Source organism: Rhinolophus ferrumequinum, chromosome 3 (assembly GCF_004115265.2).
Source record: "Rhinolophus ferrumequinum isolate MPI-CBG mRhiFer1 chromosome 3, mRhiFer1_v1.p, whole genome shotgun sequence".
Lineage (NCBI taxonomy): Eukaryota > Metazoa > Chordata > Mammalia > Chiroptera > Rhinolophidae > Rhinolophus > Rhinolophus ferrumequinum.
Window position 1 is genome coordinate 1,990,092 of NC_046286.1, and position 8,106 is coordinate 1,998,197.

Here is an 8,106-nt window from a genome sequence, read left to right on the forward strand (position 1 = left end):
ATTGACTAGTCTGAAAAAAACATCATTGGCAGGTTCTGCACGATAAGGGTTGTCTCTAGCTGTCTGGTAGTCAGACAGAGGAATATTGCCTCCTGGAGTGGAAGAGAGCCTGAGAGAAGAGGTGGTCAGAATATGAGCTTTCGATTGCTTAGTTTTCAAAGGAAAGTCATGCTCCTGGGCAAGCCCTGTGTTGTCTCTAAGAATGGCTAATCCTGGAAGGAGCAGTCTCTCCCCATTTCTCAAGGACACAAATGCCAGAACATCAGGAATACAGAAAATAAGAAAATGTTATTGGTGGACTCCATGGAGACCAACATCGAGTACATTTTTAGATCTTTTTGGTTAGTAAATTCTGGGAAATTCAAAAGGAGCTTTCAAGTGGAAGGAGTGAAGGCCAGCCCAATGGTGAAACAAATACACCTATTGAAGGAAACCAGGCAGGTGATGCAGCTGCCTCTGCCAGGAGTCTATCAAATGAAGAAATAGTTCAGAAGATAGAGAAAGTACTTTCTGGGGCCTTAGATACAGAACTACGATATCAACCAGACTTTAAGGAGGCCCCCAGAAAATGTAGATGTGTATCTGTACAAACAGATCTTGCTGATGAAATTCCCACCAAAAGTCAAGCATAAAATGTACAAAAATAAAAAGGATGAAGAAAAGGAAATAAAGTATAAAAGACAGCCAGAAGAATCTGAATCAGAGCCGAAATCACATCATGGTGGGAACGTGGATTTAGAATTGGATTCCTTTTTGAAGTTTGATTCTGAACCTTCAGCTATGGCTCTGGAGCATCCTGTAAGAGCGTTTGGCCTGTCTGAGACCAGTGAATCTCCTGCAGTTGTGCAAGAACCTCCTACAGTATCAGTGGAGGAATCACAGCCACACCCTTTAGGAACTGCAGAGCTGTCAGTTGCATCAGCATCAGTCATCTCAGTTCAGTCAGAGCAGTCTGTGGCAGTAACACTGGAACCATCCATGACCAAATCCCTGGATTCTTTTGCAACAGCACCAGTGCCTACTACAACAGCAGCGCTAACGTCATCTGAACCAGCTGTACCAATGTCAGTGGCATATCAGATGAAGTCTGTGCTGAAATCTTCATAGAGCACACCTCCAGAGCCATCAAAGATCATGCTAGAGCCTCCAGTAGCAGAAGTGCTGGAGCCATCAGAAACCTTTGCGGTATCATCAGAGACACCTACTGAGCCAAGCACATCAACAACAATTTTCCAGAGTCTGCAACTGCAGTACTAAGGTCGCCAGAGCAGCCTGTAGAAGTACCATCGGAGGTTGCAGATTCATCCATGACAAGGTCACAGGAGTTGCTGGAGCTGCCCAAGACCACAGCATTGGAGCTGCTCGAGTCGTCGGTGACCTCAGCGATGTCGGTGACCTCAGCGATGCAGTTGCCGGGGCCACCTGCGACCTCCATGCTAGAGTTGCAGGACCCCTGTGACTCCAGTGCTGGAGTTACCTGGGCCCTCTGCTACCCTGCTGCCAGAGTTACTACGGCCCATTTCTACCCCAGTGCCAGAGTTGCAGGGCCCCCTGTGACATCAGTGCCACAGTTTTCACAGGAATTACCAAGGCTTCCAGCACCTCCAGGGGGTAGGAGCCACCACAGGAGGTACCAGAGCTACCTGTTATGGCACAGGAGTTGCCAGGGCTGCCTGTGGTGACAGCAGCAGTAGAGTCGCAGGGGCAGCCTGCTGTAACAGTAGCAATGAAGTTGACCGAGCAACCTGTGACAGATGTTGGAGCAACCTGTGGAGATGACAATGGTGGAACTTCCCGGGCAGCCTGAGGTGACAACATCAACAGGGTTGCTGGGGCAGCCTGAGGCAACAATGGTGCTGGAGTTGCCAGGGCAGCCTTTGGTTAGTGGAGCACTGGAGTTCTCGGGGCCGTCTGGAGCAGCTGGAGCACTGGCACTTTGGGGGCAGCCTCTGGCAACAGGGGTACTGGAGTTGCCTGGGCAACCTGTGGCAGTTGTGGTGCTGGAGATCTCTATTCAGTGTGTGGTGACAACGGAGCTGTCAACGATGACCGTGTTTTAGTCCCTGGAGGTGCTCTTGATGACAGTGCTGGAATACTATACCATATTTCCCCCAAAATAAGACCCGATCTTATATTAATTTTTGCTCCAAAAGATGCAGTAGGGTTTATTTTCAGGGGATGTCTTATTTTTTTCATGTACAACAATCTACATTTATTCATGTACAACAATCTACATTCATTCATTCATTCATTCATGTACAAAAATCTACATTTATTCAAATACAGTCATGTCATCTTCTTCTGGAACATCATCATAACTCTCCAAACCCCAAATTCTGGCTTGAATTTATGGCGACTCCATTTCCTATAGAGCCGTTGGCCCCAATCTCTCATGTCCAGCAATAGAGTTAAGAATTATGGTCCACACAAAAGTGACGAAAAATTGCAGGCACCAATATTCAGAAACCGTTTCTTTATTTCACATGAATACATTAAGTACGTCTGTTACAACGCATGATGTATTGAATTATGAAGATTTATATTAGACATAACCACGTCCGTTCGTTATCAAGTTGCACGTTATTCGTACATTGTATCTGTACTCTGATTGGTCATTCGGCAATAAGTCTCGAATTCATCTGTTTACATAGGCGTTTACCTCTTGTCCAAAGGCGCCCACTTGGGTATTTACAAATGCTTAGTTATAATTTATGTTATCATTTATTTTAAGTATTAATGTCAATAATATTATTTATTTATATTTAATTATATATTATTATTATTTTATAATTCAATACGTCCGTCGTGTGTTGCAACAGACGTACTAAATGCATCCGTCCAGCTGACGATCTTAACTGGGGCTTATATTTGGGGTAGGGCTTGTATTACAAACATCCTGAACAATCATGCTAGAGCTTATTTCCAGTTAGGTCTCATTTTCTGGGGTATACACTAATACGGTAGCACAGAAGCTGCCTACTACATTAGTGGAGGAGACTTCTATAACAATAAGATGGATCCCTTGATGGCCCAAGAATCCCATATGTTAGTCTCTAACACCATGGAGACCCATATGTTGGCATTCAACACCATGGACTCCCAGATGCTAGCGTCCAACACCATGGACTCCCAGATGTTAGCCACCAGCTCCATGGACTCCCAGATGTTAGCAACCAGCTCCATGGATTCCCAGGTGTTAGCATCTGTCACTATGGACTCTCAAATATTAGCTTACGGCACCATGGATACCCAGATGTTAGCATCTAGTACCCAAGGTTCTGCTATGTTGGGTTCTAAATCTCCTGATCCCTACAGGTTAGCTCAGGATACCTCTAGGTTAGGTCATGACCCTTACAGGCTAGGTCATGATGCCTATAGGTTAGGGCAAGACCCCCATAGATTAGGCCATGATCCCTATAGACTAACTCCTGATCCCTATAGCATGTCACGTAGACCTTAAAGGATAGCACCCAGGTCCTATAGAATAGCTCCCAGACCATATAGATTAGCACCTAGACCCTTGATGTTAGCATCTAGCTGGTCTATGATGATGTGCTATGCTGCAGAACATTCCATGATGTCATCTTATGAACACTCTATGATGTCTTATGAGTAGTCTATGACGCCCCTTATGGCTGAGCGCTATATGATGTTATCTTATGAACACTCTATGATGTCAGCTTACGAGTGCTCCATGATGTCCATGGGTGCCAACCAGTCTATGATGTCATCATACTCTGCTGCTGACCCTTCTATGATGTCATCTTATACTGCCGATCATTCAATGATGTCTATGGCAGCTGATTCTTACATCGATTCTTATACTGATACATACACAGAGGCATATATGGTGCCATGTTTGGTTCCTGAAGAGCCTCCAACAATGCCGCCATTTCCACCTGAGGAGCCACCAATGACACCACCATTGTGTCCTAAGGAACCACTGGAGGGTCCAGCATTATCCACTGAGCAGTCAGCATTAACAGCTGAAAATGTCTGGCCTACTGAGGAACCAGCATTACCTCCTGAAGAGTCTGGACCACTGCCTGAACCGCCTGTGAATTAAAGTGAGATTTCATAGCCTTCCGTAGTAGTGATGTAGGATATTTTCTTTGTGCCGTGATCGTGTCTCGTGAAACCGAAGAATGGAATCACGGACCAATGAGAGGCAAGGAGTTGTAAAAAAGGATGGTTTATTAAAAGTAAAGAGTAAAGAGCCACAGCTCTCAGAACGAGAGGAGGTCCCGACCTGACTGAGGCAAAAGTTCTTACTTTTATACCTTCCCTTGCCTGCTTGGGGAAGGGGGCTGGTGCTTTCTAATGAAACTTGTCTATAAGGTATGTCCTGTTTGCCCATCTTGAAGGGATTAATGAAATAACACATTCCTATCTATCAGATCTTCTCCTTTGTCCAGCCAAAAGGGATTTATGAAATAATTTATTAACCTCAAGGCACATTCTCATATCTTTGTTCTGGAACAAAGGAGACATTCCAGAATCTAGAGTTTCAGGATATGGTTGCCTTTTGTTTATTTCACCAGGGACCTCCCTGTCTACCTAACAATATGCTACCTAACCTGTCTCAGTAATATCTGCTAATTATTCAGTGTCAACATCAGAGCCTTGAGTGTTAGCATCAGAGGCTGTTGTGACTGTTCCTGAGCCACCACTAGAGCCAGTCTTCAGTTACAGCTACACCTGTCACGGTTACCAGGACCGGAAAGAACTCAAGCGGCACTCAGAGAGTTAGGAGAGTCAGCTTTATCACACCGGCGGGCTCAGCGGGATCCTTCTCAAAGACTGAGCCCTTAGCAAGGTTTTGAGCAGGTTTTATGGGTTGGGGACTTCCTTGAGTTGGGGAAGGGATAGGTGTCGTCTGGTGAGTGGCTCGGGGTGTGGCTTGGAGGGGGGTTATGCGGAAGTGGGCTGGGGCTTAGGCTGGGGACTTCTCTCTTTGCTCAGGCCACCATCTTAGGTCAGTTCCACGTGGCAGGGAACCATTTTAGGTCATGTCCCCCCTGTTAATGATCGTAAGTGGTAACAGCTTAGAGATCATCATATTAGCTAAGAGGACAATAACCCCACAGGGCAAGGATCCGGGCTGTAGCCCAACGGGTGACAGAGGTCTCTATGAAACGTATGACAGCGTTAACTATGCCCGATGGTAGCAAGGAGGAGGATCGTGAGGAGTGGGCCAGCTAGGGGTAGGAGCCAAGAGGACCAGCAAAGGCTAGAAATAGTAGGAGTCCAATGACAGCAAAGACGGAGGCCGGGCAGACGACGGCGAGGCTCATCCAGGCTGTTTCTTGAGGATCACACGGAGTGGACGGGCCGGGTCAGGTTGGGCGATCCAGGTGTCATCCTCCGGCTGGGCTCTTTTAATCCGAGTGTGACGGATCCACGGAGCAATACCTGAAACTTTAAGAGCGGTGGGAGTAACAAGTATGACAGTGTGAGGGCCTATCCACTGGGGTCAGAGGGGCTCGCGCTTCCAATCTTTGACCCAGACTTGATCTCCTGGGATAAAAGGGTGTACCAGGGCCCCGAGAGAAATGGGGTCATTTCCAGAATGTAAGCACGTACATCTGTGAGGACCTTGCCCAGCACAGCCATCTGGTTTTGGAGGCTGGAGAACCCCAGCTGGCAGATGTCACCAGGGAGGCTGGTCAACAGGGGTGGGGGCCTCCCGAACATAATTTCGAAGGGAGAGAATCCAGATTTGCCAGGGGTGCAGCGCGCCCGAAGGACGGCAAGTGGTAGGAGGTCCACCCACCCTAGGGGTGTCTCCTGGTGGAGTTCAGCTAATGTCTCCTTGAGGGTACGGTTCATGCGTTCAGCTTTCCCTGAGCTTTGTGGTCGCTATGCTGTATGGAGCCTCCAGTTGATGCCCATGGCTCTGGTCACCGTCTGGAGGAGTTCTGCTATGAAAGCTGGCCTGTTGTCACTGTGGATAGGAAGTGGAATTCCGTAGCGGGGAATAATCTCCCTAAGGGGGACCTTGGCTACTTCGCAGCTCTTCTCAGTCTGAGTGGGGAAGACTTTGACCCACCCAGAGTAGGTACAGACCAAGACCGGCAAGTACTTAGTACCACGGCAGTTTGTCATGTTAGTGAAGTCGACTTTGACATCCTCAAAAGGTGCGGCACCGCTTCTCTGAATCCCGGGGATGGGGCTAGGGCTGGACGTTGGATTGCTCTTTGCACAAGTGAGGCAGCGCTCTCCTATGGGCTTGCGAAGAGCTGACAGCTGGCTAATGTAGAAGTTTTTGGCTAGGAGGCCCTCGAGAGCAGTTTTTCCTAAGTAGGTTAACTTGTGATATTCAGCGTTAACTTGTGATATTCCTAAGTGGGTTAACTTGAGGACCTAGCAGGGCTGGGATGAAGAGTCTTCCATCAGGCAGTTGCCACCACCCTTGTGGCAATCTGGTGCCCCCTTCTGACTTTGCCCATCTGAGTTCTTTTGTGTACCACGGGAGGGACGTGGTGGTAGTGTCAGTGACCAAGAGTAGTTCACTAGGTCTTCCCATCGCCACTGATTTGGCCGGGGTGTCAGCAAGCCTGTTCCCAACTGCTGAGGGTTCGTTGCCCTTCTGGTGGCCCCAACAATGGATAACTGCAACCTGCTGGGGAAGCCAAATAGCTTGCAGGAGCTTAAGGATTTCTTGTTTATCTATTTATTTTTTTTAAAGTTTGTGCATTTCTTGTGTTACTTTTTTTTTTTTTTTAAGGGGAACAGGACTTTATTGGGGAACAGTGTGTACTTCCAGGACTTTTTTCCAAGTCAAGTTGTTGTCCTTTCAATCTTAGTTGTGGAGGGTACCGTTCAGCTTCAAGTTGTTGTTCTTTCAGTCTTAGTTGTGGAGGGTGCAGCTCAGCTCCAGGTCCAGTTGCCGTTGCTAGTTGCAGGGGGCACAGCCCACCATCCCTTGCGGGACTCGAGGAGTTGAACCGTCAACCTTGTGGTTGAGAGCCCACTGGCCCATGTGGGAATCGAACCGGCAGCCTTCGGAGTTAGGAGCAGGGAGCTCTAACTGCCTGAGCCACTGGGCCAGCCCCTTGTTTATTTTTAATAGTTTCTCCCTCCGCGCTCAGAAGGCCTCTTTCTTTGTATATAGCCCCATGGATATGGACGGTAGCAAAGGCATACCGAGAGTCGGTGTAGATGTTGACTTTTCGGCCCTCGGATAGAGTAAGGGCTCTTATTAGTGCCCATAGTTATGCCCGTTGGGCCGACCATCCCGATGGAAGGGCCCCTGCCTCGAGTACCTCATCTGTGGTGGTTATTGCGTACCCCACGTGACGTTTTCCGTCCCTCAGGAAGTTGCTGCCGTCAGTATACAGAGTAAGGTCCGGGTTAGGGTGTGGGCTGTCCCGGAGGTCGGGTATGATAGCATAGACCTCGTTGATAACTTCTGTACAGTCATGTTCCGGATCCCCTTCCTCGGTTGGCAGGAAAGTGGCTGGGTTCAGGGTGCACACAGTTTCTAACGAGATCCGAGGGTTTTCCAGGAGTAGCCCCTGATACTGAGTCAGCCGTGCATTCGACAGCCATCGGGGTCCTTGACTGTTCATTAAGGTGGTGACCGAGTGGGGTACCTTAACTATGAGTCTCTGGCCTAAGGTGAGCTTATCTGCCTCTTTGATGAGAATCACAGTGGCTGCTAGAGACTGCAGGCATGGTGGCCAACCCGCTGCTACCGGGCCTAGTTTCTTTGAGAGGTAGGCGACGGGACGGAGCCACGGTCCACTGTTTGGGCCAGCAGTCCTAAGGCTATTTTGTCTCTCTCATGGACAAATAAGTGGAATGGCCTCTCAGCATCAGGTAACCCGAGGGCTGGGGCCTGTCCAAGTGAGCTCTTGAACTGCTGGAAGGAGTGTTCTTGATCTTCTGTCCATAGCATGGGGGCCTTTTCTTGCCAGTTGGAGCCTCATATCAGGGCCGGGCTATTGCCGAAAAGCCAGGAATCCAGATCCAGCAGAAGCCTGCGGCCCCGAGGAACTCACGGAGCGCCCTCCGTTTAATGGGCCGAAGGAGCGAAGTGATGACTTTCTTCTGCTCGGTGCTGAAGGCCTACTGTCCTTTGAAGATGACAAAGCCCAAATATTG

At 48.5% G+C, this 8,106-nt stretch overlaps 1 pseudogene across 1 annotated transcript; it reads left to right on the top strand.

Moving 5' to 3' along the window:
• Positions 1-303: 303 nt before the first annotated feature.
• LOC117018568 (protein SON-like) lies at positions 304-7,345 on the top strand (annotated as a pseudogene). Its single transcript, XR_004422256.1, has 4 exons — positions 304-2,103; positions 3,510-4,097; positions 4,596-4,706; positions 7,317-7,345. The product of XR_004422256.1 is annotated as a protein SON-like (transcript).
• The last annotated feature ends 761 nt before the right edge of the window (positions 7,346-8,106 follow it).